Below are 18516 nucleotides of genomic sequence, written 5' to 3'. Positions count from 1 at the left end.
AACCTTACCAAGAATCCCACTGATCCGCATGAAAATGTACCCTGCATCCACCATCGCCTCTCTGAGATCTGTGAGCATATAGTGCGTTGTATTGTATGCAAATTTGTCATCTACAAAGATCTATTGAATAATTCCTGGCCCTGCAGTCAGTGTGCCATTCAGAAACATGATTCCAGACACAATCATGCACATTTGTCTGCCCTCAAACCACATTTCAGCAGCTTGTTTGTTGAGCAAGCAGAAAGCTCAGTAACAGGACAGCATGTTCTCCTCATCACACAGTTATTGCCCTGATGGAAGCAAGATGGCCAATAAAACAGCCTTTGTGTAAGAGAGTGTGTCGAAAAGACATTCAATGACTCATAAGGGTGTATATCCTCACTATTATCCATAAGACACACACTCTTGGCTAAATGCCCGACAGAGATTTATGCAGTATTTATATTTATAAATCAGCTACTGACAGCATTAAGACCTACCCTGTTAATATAAATACAGTGTGTGTCTCTCTTTCACACACACACACACACACACACACACACACACACACACACACACACACACACACACACAGCTCTCCATGTATTTGTGGGCTAAAGGTTAAAAAATGAGGAAATGTGTGCACACAAACACACATACTTGTACAGATGTCTTTATTGAGACTGTGGTATTTACGCTGTACAGACCGTATATTCTATCCACTGCCCCCACTAAATATTCTCCTGTTTTACATTTCCAAAATACTTCATTCTGTGACATACATGACCTATTTTCCTCATGAGGACCTCCCCAAAAAAGTCCCCACAAGGTCAAAGCTTACTCATATTGCCATGTCCCCACAATGTGATGAATACAAGGTACACATACCGGGGTAATCCCTAAAATGGGCAACTGAAGCATGTCAGTCCTCAACTGTCACATTTCATCACTCCCAATCTAAAAAGAGGTTTTACGTAGAATTCCCGTGTAATTAGTGACACTACTGGCGAATCAATGAACTGCAGGATCTAAATGAATCTTCTTGCATGGCACATAAACATTCATTTTTGAATGTTTTTATGTATTTAATTATTATTATTATAACATTCTAACAGTATGTTACGACCTCTTTGATGTTAGTCTAGGGTAAAAGTAATAACATTTAAGAGGTGTGGTACCTTTACAAGATGATGGGTGAAAACAAAAGACACAAATCAACAAAACTGCCAACAAAAGTGATTTATTGTACAAAAAAGTGAAATCAGAATAATGCCCAAATATATATACACTCAGAAAAATATTTACAATAATAAAGTAACAAATTAAACAAAGTATCAAACAAAATTAGGTCAACTCAAGAGTAAGGGGACGCCAGTGAAGCCAAATCAAAGAAATAAATATAACAAAACAATTCTAACTCATAAGCGAAACCCTTACCTCACTAGAACATGAAAAGAAAAAGAAAAGAAAAAAATCTTTAGCGCCGTAAACTTACCTATTCTGAACTAAAAACAAAACAAATACATAAGTGGCATTCACTTTCTTACCTGGTGTTTTAAACAATGGATTGACTACGTGTATGTAAGATGGAAGTCGTACGACATCTTCCCTGTCCACCTTACTCTGAGGACAAAGTCAACTCTCAATGATCTGTTTTGGATTTGAGCAGGTAAGAGTTGTGCCAAAGTAACAAACAAACAATCGAATATAAATGTACAGAAATCACAATCTCGATCAAAAATGGGCAGAAAATATACTAAATAATTTTATCCAAACGAAAGTTAAGCAAAATTTACGAATAACAAAATCATGTCGGCAAAAATACACAAAAACGGGATCAAAGGAAAAGCGCGCTCCTCCTCCGCTCTCCCTGGCGTCCTTATATATGACAGCGCCACGTCACCCAATGATGAGTGACTGGTCTCCTGACCAATCAGATTCCGCGAAGGCGGACCTAAAGGATATGACAGGTAAAGATGGGGAGAGAGAAAGAGAGGGAGATAGAAAAAGAGAGAGAGAACGGGACGCAAAAATTCCACCAATATACGACAACCGTTACACAGTACAAAACAGGCCCGGATTGGCTAATCGGGAGGACCGGGAGAATTCCCGGTGGGCTGGTCCGTTTTTTTGGCCGCGAGGGCTGGTGTCCCTAGCTGCTTGCTCTCTCAGCAGTCGCACTTTTTTCATTTATTTATATATTTGACCATAGCCTCACCCTTTTTATTCATTATTTTGCTGCAGCTCTGCTCTTTTTATTTATTTTCTCGCAGCCCCGTGAGCAAGATGCAGCCTTGCAGTTTAATAATGACAGCGGCACAGTGAATATAAGAATTGATTAATGAATATTACACCTGCTCAAAGAAAATCAGATGATTCACTACATTAATAAATCTGACATAGCTTAATCAGAAATCTAAAAAGGGGAGAAAAAAAGTGCTTTTTTTTTATTCCACACGCACTAGCATAACATCGCCGCTGTGGTCCAGTGGTCAGCATGTTGGATTACGTCGTTGCCAGCCTGAGATCGAACCTCATCTAATAATTATTTAATTAATAATTAAATAATAAATTTTTTTTTTCATTTTTAACGTTTAGACATATAGTACTGTTTGGGTTACTTATGCAGGTGTACATATTTTATTTTTATTTTTTTCGTGTGACCACCGTTACAAAGGACTGGATATCTATAAAGAGTTCTGCACAGAATATATATTCAGATATTGCAGGAAAGCGCATTGTGATGTTTTAAAGAATAGTGTTGAAGATTTAGCCACCCTTTAACGTTCTCATATTTGTGAAAAACATCTGAAGTTCTAAAGCAGCTGTGTCCTTGAAAAAGACGTGATCGTGTCATTAGAAACTGAATTGGAAATGACCTCATTTTACAATAGTCAGTCGTGAACTGAGCCTGGTTAAAGGCTTGAAACTCCAGGGCTGAAAAGGAGTCCCACTCCGGCCCTGTCTAAGGCACATTTATCAGAGAATAAAAGACCTCAGTGGCTTCTTTAAATGGAAACATAGCTATTGACTTCCACAGTATTTGTTTTTCCTATGCAAGTCAATGGTTACAGGTTTTCAGCATTCTTCAAAATATCTTCTTTTGAGTTCAGCAGAAAAAAAAAAACTCAAAGCTTTGAAAGCAAATGGTGAGTAATTCTACATTTTTGGGTGAGCTATCCCTTTTTGTCCCTCACAGAGTCTTATGAATCAGCTTTAAGAAAAGTGTGAGAGTGTATTATAGTGTCAAGCGGCTGGTAATTTCTAGCAAGAGATTGTGACAGAGCTATTTCTGTCCGGTAAGAGGGTGAGATATTCAAGATCAGAGGAGCGTAGTAGAGCTGAACACACACACACACACAGAGAGAGAGAGAGAGTCAAAAGGTTCACTAGTCATTTACAGTAAACCTTTCTCCCTAAATGTATTATGTAATATATATTTAATTGATAAAGTTACATAATGATTACTATTATTATTAAGCATTATGCAACATCTGTTTACAGTTTTTGGTAAAACATGATTGGGGTTCAACCATGCATTATTAAATGTTTATCTTTCTATCTTGAAGGTCACCATCCACTCAAAAGATGACATGTGCTTATTTAAAATAAGCTAAAACAACACAATTCCTGAATTATTTTATGGGGAAGAGGAAAACTTGATAGTTTTATGTTCAATCAATTCAATTTTGTATAAACTAATAAGTCAACTTAATTCCTTTATGCATTTTTTACAACGTATATGCACTGATGAACACAGTAAACATGGCACAGAGATGCTGCCCTCTAGTGTTCAAAACAGACTTTGTAATAATATAGAATAATGCCTTATGTTATCTTGTGTGAAACAATGTCCTGTTATAACACAGACTGATAGAAACCTCTCAGCAACGTTACAAAATATCTTTGTTTATCAGTGTGGAATGTTATCCTGACTCTGTTTCTTGGCTGCAGTTATGAGCACATTATGAGGCCAGTGAGAAATGCTGAAAGAAAGGCTACTTTGTTGCTAATGTCATTGAGTGGGAGGGTCCAGCAGTCCACTCTTGTATATATTTCGGTAAAAACATCATTGCCTCATTAGTGCGAAAGAGAGAGCAAAATATATTTATATAGGCAAATATATTTTGAAGATACAGACGACAAAGTTCTCTGGATGCAATTCAGGTAAAGAAACCAACTAAATATTTATTAACTCTTTGCAAGCTCTTTAGTCATCATTTTGCTGATAAATTTATTTTTTTTAGGATTTTGTACAGATTTTATTGCATTTAAAAATAAGTGTTTTTCATGCAACAGAATATATTTCTAATAGTCGAATAGTACAACTGCATTTCTTAAAGGGATAGTTCACTCAAAAAATACAAGTTACTCACTATTTACTCTCCAAACATGATTCCAAACATTTATACATTTAATTTATCTACTGAACTTAAAAGAAGATACTTAGTAGAAATCTGGAAACCTGTAACCATTGACTTCCATAGTAGAAAAAACAAATATTGTGGAAGTCAATGGCTTTATTCAAAATATATTCCTATTCAATTTAAGTGCATTTCTAAAAAAAACAAATGCAATAGAAAAGTACAATTATGAGAGTCAAATAGTTCACTGTTTTGCATTTCTTAAAGTGACGTACTCTATTTATTCTCCCTCAAGTGCTTATGCATTACTGTAGTGCAATTTTCAGTTGTAAATAAATGCAAAAATAAGGAAAATGCTCCTGCATTTAGAAAATATTAAAAATTTTTTTTGCAAGATTCATTTGCAAAAAAAATCCAATAACAATGTAAAATGATAATAGAAAGCACAAGTTTTTGCATTACTTAAAGGGATAGTTCATGCAAAATAAAAAAAAAAACCTCACTATTTACTCTCCCTCAAGAGGTTGCAAATCTTTTAACATTTATTTTCTCTGCTGACCTTAAAAGAAGATAGTTGAGAAAGCTTCTATAGTGGGAAATACAGATCCTATTGAAGTCAACATTTACAGGTTTCTTCAAAAATATCTTCCTTTGTGTTCAATTTAAATACATTTTATTTAAAAAAAAATGCAATAGAAAAATACAATTATGAAAGTCAAATAGTACAACTTTTTGCATTTCTTAAAAGAATAATTCACTCAAAAATAAACCTTTTCTCACTATTTATTTCCTCTCACGTGCTTTTGCATTACTGAAACGCAATTTTCAATGAAATAAAATGAATGCAAGAATAAGGAAAATACACCTGCAATTAGAAAAATAAAACAGTTTTTGCAAGATTCACATGCAAAAAAAATCTAATAATAATGTAAAATTATAATAGTCAGACAGTACAACTTTTTGCATTTTTAAAGGGATAGTTCACTCAAAATTGCAAAAGTTACTCACTATTTACTCTCCCTCAAGTGATTGCAAACCTGTTTACACGTATTTTCTCTGCTGAACTTAAAATAATATATTTAAAAGAAAGCTGAAAACCTGTAAACCATTGACTTCCATGTAGGAAATACAGATACTATTGAATTAATGTTTTCATGGCTTTATTCAAAATATCTTCAATTTAAGTGCATTTAAGCAAAAGGAAAATAAAATTATAACAGTCAAAGAATATAAATATATATATTTTTTTATTTTTTATTTTTAAGGAGATAGTATTTTACCCAAAAATTAAAAAGTACTCACTATTTTCTCTCCCTGAAGTGGTTATGCATTACAGTAGTTTAATTAACACTGCAACATCAGCTGTAAATGAATGCAAAAATAAGGAAAATACACCAGCATTTTGAAAAATAAAATAACTTTTGCAAGATTCAATAATAATGTAAAATTACAATAGTCAGACAGCACAACTTTTCACATTTTTAAAGGGATAGTTTACTCAAAAATAAAAAGTTACTCACTATTTACTCAACCTCAGTTAGATTTAAACCTTTTTATATTCAATTTCTCTGCTAAACATAAAAGAAGATATTTTGAAGAAAGTTGAAAACCTGTAACCATTGACTTCCATTGTGTTTTTTTCTACTATCGAAGTCAATGGTTTCCAGCTCTCTTCAAAATATCTTCCTTTGGGTTCAATTTAAATGCATTTTTAAAAAAAATGCAATAGAAAAATAAAATTAAAATAGTCGAATATTGCAACTTTTTGCATTTTTAAAGGGATAGTTCCCTCAAAAGTATAAATTTGCTTACTGTCTACTCTCCCTCAAATTATACATGCCAGGAGGTAAGTATAAATCTAATACAAATATACATTCGTAGAATTCACAAATGTTTAAAGTTTGTAGGGCTTTCTTATCTAGAGTCTCTGATACTAATATATAAGCATAATTCAGTCATCAATACCTTAAAATTTGGTTTCTTGTGAGTAAATTTACATTTATGACTGAAAAATTTTGTTAGCAAAAAAAGTTAATTAATTAAATAAAAACAATTTTCCTCTTTACTAGGGTACATAGTCAGGCTCGTAGCCAGGGTGGGTTCGGTAGGTTCGAAAGACCCACCCCTCTTCTGACAAAGTCCAGAATTTGGCACCTATATGAGTTTATTGTTGTTCACTTTTTGACAGTATGCCATCATAAATTGTAAAAAAAATAACCAATAGAACGCTTTTATTATTTAAATGGACAAATTCTGACTGAAGAAATGAGCTGACCAGATTGTTATTTGCCTATAGGCTACAATGTTTAATTTAAAACAGATTATTTTTATTTTTTATGATGGATGATAAAATGATATTTTTGTTAATATCATTACATTATATACAAAACTTTAGTAATAATAACTTACAGTTTAAATGCACATTTGTAAAAAAAAAAAAAACATACATTTTTGTAAACAAAAAAAAAAATAGTATGATAAGCACTTTCACATAAATGTAGAAAGCTTTTTTTTCATCAAAAGAGTGGTAATGATAACCATCTGACAAGCTAAACCAGCACAAATTAGCGCTTAAAATGTTATAATGCAGCATTTGAACTTCAAATATCTGCAAAAAGGTCTACCACCCCTTTTAATTGGCAGGCTGGCATGATGGTAAAGCCGAAAAGTTAATTTTCCCACAACAATAAAAATGGTTTAGAACACTGTAAATTGTTATTAATACATTTTTGCACCTCACCCCATAAGTTGACAGAGTATGCACAATGACAATATGAGTGCAAATCTCCTCATATTCGTTACAAAAAATACATCAATCCCACTTTTAAATTGGCACAAAGACTTCAAATATAATATTAGAGAAAAATATTTCAACATCTTAAAATCATTAGTTTTATATGCAGGATGTTATCTATGAGTTTTCTGTGTTTGAGTATTTCTGTTTTATACTGTACTAAAAAACTACATTTTCATATTGTTAAAAAAATTAATCTGACGTTTCCAGATGCCTTTTTGGAAATAATGAACTGGCGCTCTCTAGTGGACAAGTTTCGTCAAAGCTTCAACTTTTTATAAAAATAAACATTAGTTATTTCATCCAGCACCATACGACTGTTGCAACCGTGTGTTTCCGTCTAAATGCAAACATGTTTTTCCTTTATCAACAATAATGAAACGATAACCAGATGTAATATTCATGTAAGCACTGAATATTTGCGACACTAATTTACGACTAGTAGAAGAGTTTACTATTGATGGTTAACCTGTAATACGGCAACACGTTGTGGATTAAAGCTGGAAGTTGTTGGTACTCACTGTCCGTCTCCTTATTTAATTACTGCACGCCCCGTGCAACAAATAAAGTTAAACGCAAAACAAGACATGGTGTCAGAAGAAAAGTAAATTTAAAAAATGGATTTAGCAGGAGTACCATCGCCGCACATGAACTGGGAATCGTCTAATTTACCCGACGCATGGAGGAAATTCAGACAGCATGCAGAGCTCATGTTCGCAGGTCCACTGAAAAAAAGGGGAGAAGACGAAAAGTGCAGCTATTTGCTCCTATGGATAGGAGAAAAAGGAAGAGATATATTCAACACCTGGGCGCTGACGGCAGACGAAGCAAAGGTACTGCAAACATACTACGACAAGTATGAAGCATATGTGATGCCCAAAACGAACATAATCTTCGCCAGATATAAATTTCATGAGCGAATACAAGGAGCAAATGAAAGTTTTGAGCAATTTGTAACCGAGCTAAGACTATTAGTGAAAGACTGTGCTTATGCAGACAGTGAGGAAATGGTCAGAGATCGCATCGTGTTTGGCATTCACTCTCCTCGAGTGCGAGAGAAGCTGCTCAGCGTTGGTTCGGAGTTAACGCTAGACAAGGCTATGGACATAGCCAGATCACACGAAGTTGCACAAGCTCAGCTCAAAACGTTCGCAAACAGCTCATACAATCCCCGCGATCAAGTGCTGCACGCTGTCACAGCACAGAGAGAGTCACAGAAGAGAGCAAAGAAAGCTGAAGTGTAAGCTTCACATCGCAGCAGCAATGACGTCACGGAGCGCGGCAGAAGTTGCGGTTACTGTGGCAACCAGGCTCACGGTCCATCTGAGAAATGCCCTGCTAAAGGTAAACAGTGTGGCAAATGTGGAAAACGTAACCATTTCGCCAAAGTATGTCGTTCTGTTTGCAAAAAGAATATGTATGCAGTGAGCAGAGAGGTTTCACATTGTGAAGAAGACCCACCTGCAGAGTTTTTCGTGGATTCAGTCTCACAAAAACCAGGTGACATGGAACAAGCATTTGCAGACATACTACTAGGGGTAGAGGAAACTGAAGTTAGTTTCAAGTTGGACACTGGAGCGCAGGTAAATGTCATTCCACTGCACACATTTGATAAAATTAAAGCTCAGTGCAAACTCTCACCGACTAAACACAGTCTCACTGGATATGGTGGTCAAGTGCTCACAGTAAAAGGGACATGTGCACTGCCATGCAGATATAAGGACAGAGAAACACTAATGAACTTTTACATAGTTAACACACAAGCACCGCCCGTGTTAGGTCTAAAAGCATGCCTCGACCTGGACTTAATAAAGCTAGTGCTCTCAGTAAATGCATTAAAAGAGGACAAATGCATTATGGAGGAATATGCTGATGTATTTGATGGCATTGGATTATTCCCAGGGGAATGCACAATCCATCTGAAATCCGACGCAACTCCAGTCGTGTATCCCCCAAGAAGGGTACCTCTGGCCCTATGTGGCAGACTGAAAGAAGAGCTGCAAAATATGGAGAGACAAGGGGTCATAATAAGGGTAACAGAGCCCACTGACTGGGTAAATGCACTCGTAGTTGTGGAAAAACCGCGAACCCGTAAACTTAGAATATGCTTAGACCCCCGTGACCTCAACAAAGCGATCAAACGTCCTCACTACCCTTTACCGACGATTGAAGACATCACACCCAAATTAATGGGTGCAAAATACTTTAGTGTGTTGGATGCCCGTTCAGGGTACTGGGCAATCAAACTGACAGAGGAGTCATCCAAGCTCACGACATTTAACACTCCATTTGGAAGGTACAGATTTCGACGTCTCCCATTTGGCATCATTTCCGCACAGGATGAATTTCAACGCAAAATTGATGAGACGTACGAAGGTTTAAGGGGTGTTGTTGCAATCGTTGACGATATCCTGGTGTACGGACAAACCAAAAAGGAGCATGACGACAACTTGCATGCGATGTTGCAAAGGTCTCGTGAGAAAGGTGTAAAACTCAACCCTGAAAAAAGCATTGTGAGTGCTACCGAGGTTCGCTACTTTGGTCACTGCTTATCTGCTGAAGGAATCAAGCCGGACCCCGAAAAGGTCTCAGCGATCAAAAACATGGAGCCACCAAAGAGCAAAGCAGAGCTCGAAACAGTTCTGGGCATGATAAATTACTTGTCGAAGTTTGCTCCCTGTTTATCGGACATCAATGCGCCACTTCGTCAACTGCTTAAACAGTCCAGCGAGTTCATATGGGATTCTCAGCATGATGATGCATTCAAAAAAATGAAAGACCTCATAACTAAGGAACCTGGACCAGTTCTAGCATATTATGACCCGCAGAAAAAACTGCACCTTCAAGTGGACGCATCAAAGTATGGCCTTGGAGCAGTTCTACTTCAGGACGGAAAGCCGCTCAGCTATGCATCAAGGTCACTGACTGAATGTGAAGTGAGCTACGCTCAAATAGAAAAGGAGCTATATGCGGTCCTATTTGGCTGCAAGCGTTTTCATCAGTATGTTTATGGCCGTGAAGTCATAGTAGAGTCTGATCACAAGCCGCTTGAATCAGTGATGAAAAAACCTCTGGCTGCAGCTCCGCCGCGACTCCAAAGAATGATTCTACAGCTCCAGAAATATGACATCACCATCATACACCGACCTGGAAAGGAGATTCCAGTGGCAGACACCCTCTCTAGAAAATCCATAGAGACAGAGCACGACAATCTCAGTGAAGGAATGGACATGCAAGTTCACATGGTATATAAAAGCTTACCAGTCAGTGACACAAAACTGCAACAGATCCGTGTTGAGACTGAATCAGACAGCCAGCTCATTCGGCTGCAGCAAGTGATTCTGAATGGATGGCCTGGAGAGAGGAAGAAGTGCCCGGCAGAGGTCAGTGATTTCTGGAACTTCCGAGACGAACTCTCATTGACCAATGGAATCATTCTCAAAGGTGAGAAAATAGTCATACCAACATCACTCAGACAAGACATGCTCACACGTATTCATGTTGGTCACATGGGTGTCGAAAAGTCAAAGCAAAGAGCACGAGATGTGTTATTTTGGCCAGGAATGTGTAAGCAAATAGAACACATGGTCGAAACGTGCGATACTTGCTTGGAGCAACGTCGTTCAAACACTAAGGAGCCCATGATTTCTCATGAAATACCAACCAGACCATGGCAAGTCGTAGCTTCAGATCTTTTCACATGGAATCATGAAGAATACATGATTACAGTAGACTACTACAGCCGGTTCTTTGAAGTGGACAAACTCACCAACACAACGACCGCCACTGTAATCAGCAAACTGAAAGTGATCTTCGCGAGACATGGTATCCCAGAGAAATTTGTCTCCGACAATGGTCCACAATATCGAAGCAAGGAGTTCGAAGACTTTGCAAAGACATGGGGTTTCACACATACCACCACTAGCCCCTATTACCCCCAGAGCAACGGTTTGGCTGAGAAGACTGTGCAGATCACAAAATCGATGTTGACAAAAGCCATGATGGACGGGAAAGATCCCTATCTCAGTTTGTTAGAGTATAGGAATACACCTGTTGACAGCTTTAAGTCACCTGCTCAGCTCCTTATGAGTCGCAGACTGCGATCCATACTGCCAACCACAAACAAGCAGCTACTACCTGAAATTGTCAAAGTCACAGAGGCTCGCTGTAAAAGGGCAAAGCAGCAACAGCATCAGAAAAAGTATTATGATCGTTCAGCGCATCAACTGTCACAACTTCGCATGGGACAACCTGTTCGCATACAGGAACATGGCCTCTGGAAGCCTGCTGTTGTTGTTCATCCAGCCAACATCAAGATCCTATCATGTACGCACTTCAGATGGTCAGGTGTATCGGAGAAACCGACGTCACCTTCTCAGTACAAAAGAGGAAGCTGTGGAGCCTTGTGGTTCTGCAAACATTGAAGAAAATCAAAACAGCAATACATCGCCAATGTTTCCTGTACATGCTGAAATACCAGCACAGCCTTTAAAAGTCAGAGAGGTGCAGCCCATACAATATCATACCAGATCCGGTCGAGCAGTGCGACCAAGAGAAATCCTTGATTTGTAATTTGAAATTCGTCTGGGGTGTAGGCGGATCGCTGCCCCTGTGAGAGAACGAAATCTAAAATCTGGTATGGGCTGTCAGAAAGAAATGGACACTTTGTTCTTATATTAAGTGCCTTCTGTTGCAATTCTGTTTAATCCAGCACCCTTTATGTTTATGCTAAAGTAATGTTTAATAATTTAGATATACACTTCAGTGATGCAATGTGTCATTTTCTTTTGTTGTTTTTTGAAAAAAAGGGAGATGTAATATTCATGTAAGCACTGAATATTTGCGACACTAATTTACGACTAGTAGAAGAGTTTACTAGTGATGGTTAACCTGTAATACGGCAACACGTTGTGGATTAAAGCTGGAAGTTGTTGGTACTCACTGTCCGTCTCCTTATTTAATTACTGCACGCCCCGTGCAACAAATAAAGTTAAACGCAAAACAAGACACCAGACAAATTAAGAATTCAATGAGTGACTAATTAATTTGAACTAATTGCATTTTAAATTTGGAATACGATTGTGCCTAGTATTGCTAGTTTTTTAATGTATCTCACATTAATGCTTAATTTAAAATGATAAATTCAAAGTAGCATAATTTGACATCAATTGTCTTGCATTAGCCTGCTGTATATTACTGTTGGCCATTTTATATTTGTATCATAAAACAACTGTCTCTACATTTTAGGTGCTACATCTTGGCCCTGATAGATTTATAGTTAGATTTGTGGAATTTTCTATGGTTGGTGTTGTATCTAACTCTAGGTGGGACTCACATGACTCTCAAAAACTCCCCCTAGTATTTTTCTCTAGATGATTTGCTAATTATGCTGATAAGATCAATAAAATCAGAATAAAAGGCAATGAACACCTCCAGACAATTTGTGCTGTCTGCAACCAGGCTCAACCAACTTAAGAAATCAGATATTTTGTCTGATTTCAAGACAATTGATGGAAAAATCTTTGAAGAGATAATACAGATTATGAACACACCAACCTGCTGCCTTGACACACAAATCATTCTTCAAAATGGTGTTAAACTGTTGATCATCTAAGTTGATCATCTAAAAGTGGTAAATGATTCACTTCTTCACTTCTGGTAAATGCAACAAATCTCTTATAACAGTTATGCCAATGACACTCAGATCCACTTATCTTATAATCTTATCGCCTACTGAACCCTATTGATGACCTCTGCCAATGCATATATGTTACAAACTGCTGGCTTGAAGTAACAAAACCAATAAAGGACCCAAAACAAGAAATCGAATTAACTTCAACACATTTTTAATTTGAAATCAAATTATTATTATTTTTTAATCAGATATTAATAAAAATACTATGGCTAGAAAGAATGATTGCCCACAGTTCAACTCCTTTTTAGTATTTATCCCAATTGCAATGATGGCAAACATGCCGCAGAACAACTCCGCCTAGTGGATCAAAACGAACAAGACATCTAGGGCCATAACAATAAGTGTGCCAGTAGTATCTGGATGCAGACTTGCATTTGCAAGCTGAGACTGCATATCTCAGATTTGCAATGTCAGACATAATGCACTCAATGGAGCTAGTGGCGACACTGTGTGGGGTAGGGTTAGAAGTGGGGTTATGTGTCCGCAGTAAAGGCATTGCCCATCCAGATCCATCTCTAAGTGTATCCCCACTGCAGCCTATAGCATAATGATGTACTGAATCAGATGTTCAGGCCGGCAGAAATTAGAATTGTTTGTTTTAAGTCTCAAATTGTGCTATTGACATCTACACCTACACCAATCCTCACAGTAAGCATGTGCATTACACGTCCACTAGATATTGGATCTAATCCAGTAGGTGATTATGCTACAGACTGCAGCAAGGACATCTTGATAACAATAGATGAAGGAAAAGAAGGTTAAACACTTGCTTGAGGTGGCTTTGGACTCATAATTAAAGGGATTATTTACCTCAAAAAGGGAATTCTGTCATCATTTACTCACCCTTTACTTGTTTCAATCCCGTTTTACTTTATTTCTTGTCTTAAACACAAAAGATATTTAGAAGGAACCTGGACACCATTGACTTCCATAGTATTTGTTTTTTCCACAATGAATGTCAATAGTTACAGGTTTTTCTTTGAAATATAATCTCTAGTGTTTAACAGAATTAAGACATTTAAAGAGGTGGTCCACCACGAGACCATATTTTAAACTTTAATAATGTGTAATGTAGCTGTGTGAACAAACAACATCTCTGAGTGTAAGACGCTCAAAGTTCAATGCAAAGGGAGACATTGGCTTTTACAGAGTTAGCTTAGCAAAGCCTACAATGAATGAATTTTGGGGACTACAAAAAAATACATCCAAGCTAATGAGATCACAAGCGATTTAGGTTAAGTGCATTAACCATGCGCATACACCCCATGCAGCAACGGGGCCAGAGGCATTGTAATGTTACAGCAGAGAAAGCTAAAACGGCGTCCAAACGCTGCTATTTCCACAGAGCTTGTTCTTTTTCTGCATTTGGGCTTCCAAAGGACACAACACAAAGACAGAATTGCTTACAGTTTAATTTAATTATGTTCCAGAGAACTATAAAAAATATATATCTAGCATTTGACAAAAGAGAACTTCCAGAATCTCTCTCAAATGAGGGCTGGATTAGGCTAAAAATTCCTCAAAGAAGGAGCAGCTCCAACCATAATAGACGAAGCTGTGGATTGCAAGCTACCACCTGTAACTATTTTTATTTGTTAAAATTGATCTATGACATGCACAGTGTCTAGTGTTAACAGTATGTTGTAGCGAGGACATTAACAAGGACGTACACAACAGGAAATGCTGTTTGGCAGCGCTAACAATTTAGCTGCAAATTCATATTTCAAGAGTTCACACTTAGCTGATGATTGATTATAAAGCTTGTTTGGCATGCTGTCCCACAAGAGAACCCTGAGCTCATAAGATCCTTGTGCCCGGGGCTTCCTCCCGTTAGCAAGGCAAGAAGGGAGTTTGAGCTCAGGTAGATCTCGAGAACTCCCTTGCTGTAGTAGGTAATAAACAGATAGTGATTGCTCTTAAGAGATAACTACTTACTAGGAGCATGTCTATGATCCCGAATTAACCTAAGTTGCATGATTTTGGATGGTGGGAGGAAACCAGGGAAAAACAATGTGAGCACGGGGAGAATGTGTAAACTCCGCACAGAAACGTTGGCTGGCTTGGTAAGGACTAGAACCAGTGACGTTCTCGCTATGAGGCAACAGTGCTAACCACTGGGCCACCGTGCCACCCATCTAAGAAAGAGGAGGAGAAGGGGTGGAAGGGGGGATTCTTCAAAATGAAGATGGCTGTTATATGGAACTTAGGGCATTTATAGTGGTTCAGGAATCGTCTGATTTGTCAATCATGAATTGAATAATGCGGGGCCGGCTGCAACCAATCATAAGCATGTGATCCTCTCCTTTATTTATAAATAAACTTCACTTATCAGTCAAACCACTCTAAACACCCACAAGCTTCAGCAGCGCTGCAGTGTCTGTCTAAGCAGCTGCTTTTCTGTGCGTTTTACATCTTAAATAACAAACTCGCAAAAGATATGTGAACATTTTATATTACTTACACATACTTATTCCGAATATATGTAAAAGACATTTGTCAGATTTTATTTTAGAGAGCAGTCGTGAGGTTCAGCTGTGTACTCTGACAAATTCTGTCTGATTTAGGCACAAACTCATACGGCTAACAGCTACTCTGACACGCAAAAGTGTGTGCTTTTAGGGGCGGGACGCTTTTCCGGGTGACGTAGAGCCAATCCGCGAATCACAGCACATTATATTAGCCAACCAATCAGAGCCTCTTGAGGGCGGCCTTTCAGAGGAAGTATGAATGCGAATAAACTTCATGCGCAAAACTGGATTATCGCATAAAAGTTGTGCGAATGAAGCAGCGTTTCCATCCAACGAGTCAAAGCGAACAAAATCGTCACTTTCTGATTAACTGGCGCCAAATAGATTAACAGTAAAAACTGCATTTGCTGCAGTAGGAGAAGCTGCGTCAATCTTTTCTAAATAAATGTGCCTCAGAAGACAATCCTGACAAGCAGTGAGCGCACAGTGGCATTTGAAGGTGTCAGACGCGGAGCACAGGCGCTCTTGATTATTTTTTAATGACCAAAACAACATTTCAGATGTTTTATAATGTGCTCAGCCTGACGTTTTGTCCATTCACACACATTTTAAGCATCACATGATCTCTTTTAACAAAATCACATGACATTTTTTAATGCGCATGCTGGAGTTTGTGCGGTAAAAGTGTTTCCATTGCAGCTTATGAGCATCTTTTCTCATCGAATAAAAAAATTATCCTACCCAGTTAGGCGCATAAGTTTTTTATGCGCATTTTCAAAATTTATGCGCATCATGGCGTTTCCATTAACTGGTAAATGCGCATAAAATAGGTGGATGGAAACATAGCTATTGTCTGCCAAACAAGTGGTTCTAATTGGGTTTAAATTGTTAAACTTAAATAAAAGTTCAAGTTAAAAAAAAGTTGATTATGATGTGTTAAGTTTTTAGTTACAATACTTAATATTGTATTGTATGTATTATGTATTGTACAGTATTGTGCCAGTTATACCAAGCTTATGTGGTGAACACCAAAATTAGTCATAATTTAAAAAAAATCTATAAATTAATAAACTATCTATTTATGTATTAAAAAGATGATTATGAGATTTGATTTGATTTATGAGACACTTGGAAAAATCAATGCTGAACAGTGCTGTTTTTAAATTTATACAATAATCTAATGTAAAACATTAATTTGAATAAATTAGACAAATGTACCTTCACTAGTGGCCCATAATATGTTCAGGCATGCTTAAAAGTCATAGGTGTATTTTCTTTTATATACAAGTTTACTGCAAAATTACATCATCAAATGTAAAAAAAAAACGAAAACTGACACAAACACACTGAGATTACTCACTTCCAACCAAGAGTCAAGAAAGACCCACAAACACATTTACTCTAAAACGTAATAGATCAGGAGGATGGGCTGTTACTCTGAATATTTTTTACTCTGTCTTATGCTTTTTACATACGCTTATATATCATGTTGTACTGGCTGTACACTATAGGGATAATCACATACATATGTTTTAGAAAGTACATGTCCAAACACAACACTTTTTTCTTCACCACCATAAAACAGGTCATAGCCACCATCCCTGTAAAAGAACAGCAGATAGTACAACTTTTTTTTCTTATCTTTTTTATATGACTATGGTCAATTATAGACATAACTCAAGCAATAAACCATCATTCTGAAACATGGTATTGGACACTTAAAAAAATATTTCCCCTTAAATTTATAGTAAAATGCCGGCAGCAGTGGTTTAAGTCGTTTACTGTAATTTTACAGTTTGGCAGTTTTTTTTCCCTTTCTCAGTTGTGCTGCAATTTTACAGTAAAATACTGGCAGCAATGGTTCCAGGGATTTAAAAAAATCTTAAGTACTGTTTTCTATTTTAAGGCTTTGTTGTAATTTTTTAGTAAAGAACTTGCAGCAATGGATCAATTTCTTGTAATCCTACACTTTTACTACTATTTTATATTTTTCATGACAGTACAGTCTGATATTCGAAAGTCTCTGGTATGTTTCCTCAATGAAAAAAAAGAAAGAAAAGAAAATGTATTCATTGTTAGCATTTAATTTTTTACACAGTAAGGGTAACAGTTTTAATTGACAATAAATGTAGTGTCAGAGTAAAACTACAACTAAAGCAACCAAGTAATTGAGTATCAGTATGTTAAAACACTTTCATACGGGAAAAAGTGCAAAAGACTCTATGCACAGTCTCTTCAGCATTTGCGGTTAGACCGCAATGCAACTTCGGGTGCAGCATGGCGCTCACTTTAAGCAGATAGCGCAGGTGAGGATAATATATATAACACACGCTGTTTCTAAGAGTTTCCTCTTCCTTTTTTGAAGGACATTAATCGAATCGTGAAACAGAGAGCCGTCACACCAAGCAGCAAAGAAGAGGTTCAAATTCTACATTTCGAGTTACATTCATCATTTTGAGGGTGAGTATTGACAACTTTATATTCCTGCAGTGCAGGAAACAACATATACATTTTGTACAGTGTGTGTACTCTTTAATCTATAGCTCAAGCTTTTACTAACGGGCAGAAGGCAAGCCATTGTATAAATCTGGCTGTTGCTCGCTGTAATGAAAAGAGATGATGACTGCACAGGTTGTGTTGCTTCATGCATGCGGGTGAGATGCTCAGTGTGGACCCTCAGCCATGCGATGGATGGTGTCTCCCTCACAGTTGCTCTTACTCTAGACACATTACACTGGATGTTGTAGGATGCAAGGTGTGAACCTAAATCAGATTTAATGCAAGTAGATGTATAAAACAGAAAGAAATGTATTAGGTTTGGCATAAAACACTTGTGCTTAACACTTTTGCTTCAGTTTGTTATGGGCCTATTACATGACACTAGAATGTTTAGTCTGTGTGTATACATAGACACACACACACACACACACACACACACACACACACACACACACACACACACACACACACACACACACACACACACACATACATATATATATATATATATATATATATATATATATATATATATATATATATATATATATATATATATATATATATACACAGTTTTACACAGGAAAAAAAATGCAATTACATGAAGTTTCAGAGTAAAAACACCCTTACAAAGAGAGCAGATAAATTAAAAAATGCCTTTTACTTGAGCTTCTGGTAGCTCTGGGTTTACAGAATATCAGGTCTGAAGAAAGAAAA

At 37.0% G+C, this 18516-nt stretch overlaps 1 protein-coding gene and 1 long non-coding RNA gene across 8 annotated transcripts in view; one reads left to right on the top strand and one right to left on the bottom strand.

Moving 5' to 3' along the window:
* The first annotated feature begins 4058 nt into the window (after positions 1 to 4058).
* Positions 4059 to 18516, top strand: part of LOC141378791 (uncharacterized) — a 64077-nt gene continuing 49619 nt past the window's right edge. For all 5 annotated transcript variants that reach the window (XM_073930191.1, XM_073930182.1, XM_073930196.1 and 2 more), the window contains exons 1-2: positions 4059 to 4146; positions 17666 to 17760. The gene's annotated coding sequence lies outside the window, so the exon portion shown is untranslated. The remainder of the gene's footprint in view (positions 4147 to 17665; positions 17761 to 18516) is intronic.
* Positions 16735 to 18516, bottom strand: part of LOC141378861 (uncharacterized) — a 70995-nt gene continuing 69213 nt past the window's right edge. Inside the window, exons 5-6 of one of the 3 annotated variants that reach the window (XR_012394393.1) lie at positions 18457 to 18502; positions 16735 to 18063 (exon numbers count right to left, since the gene is read on the bottom strand). This is a non-coding gene — a long non-coding RNA (uncharacterized lncRNA). Of the gene's footprint in view, positions 18064 to 18429; positions 18503 to 18516 lie in introns of all 3 variants that reach the window. The other 2 variants (XR_012394382.1, XR_012394388.1) reach the window with 2 other exon arrangements.

Source organism: Danio rerio, chromosome 2 (genome assembly GCF_049306965.1).
Source record: "Danio rerio strain Tuebingen ecotype United States chromosome 2, GRCz12tu, whole genome shotgun sequence".
Classification (NCBI taxonomy): Eukaryota; Metazoa; Chordata; class Actinopteri; order Cypriniformes; family Danionidae; genus Danio; species Danio rerio.
The sequence above is the reverse complement of the archived record's forward strand: the minus strand, read 5'-3'. Positions and strand labels throughout refer to the sequence as shown.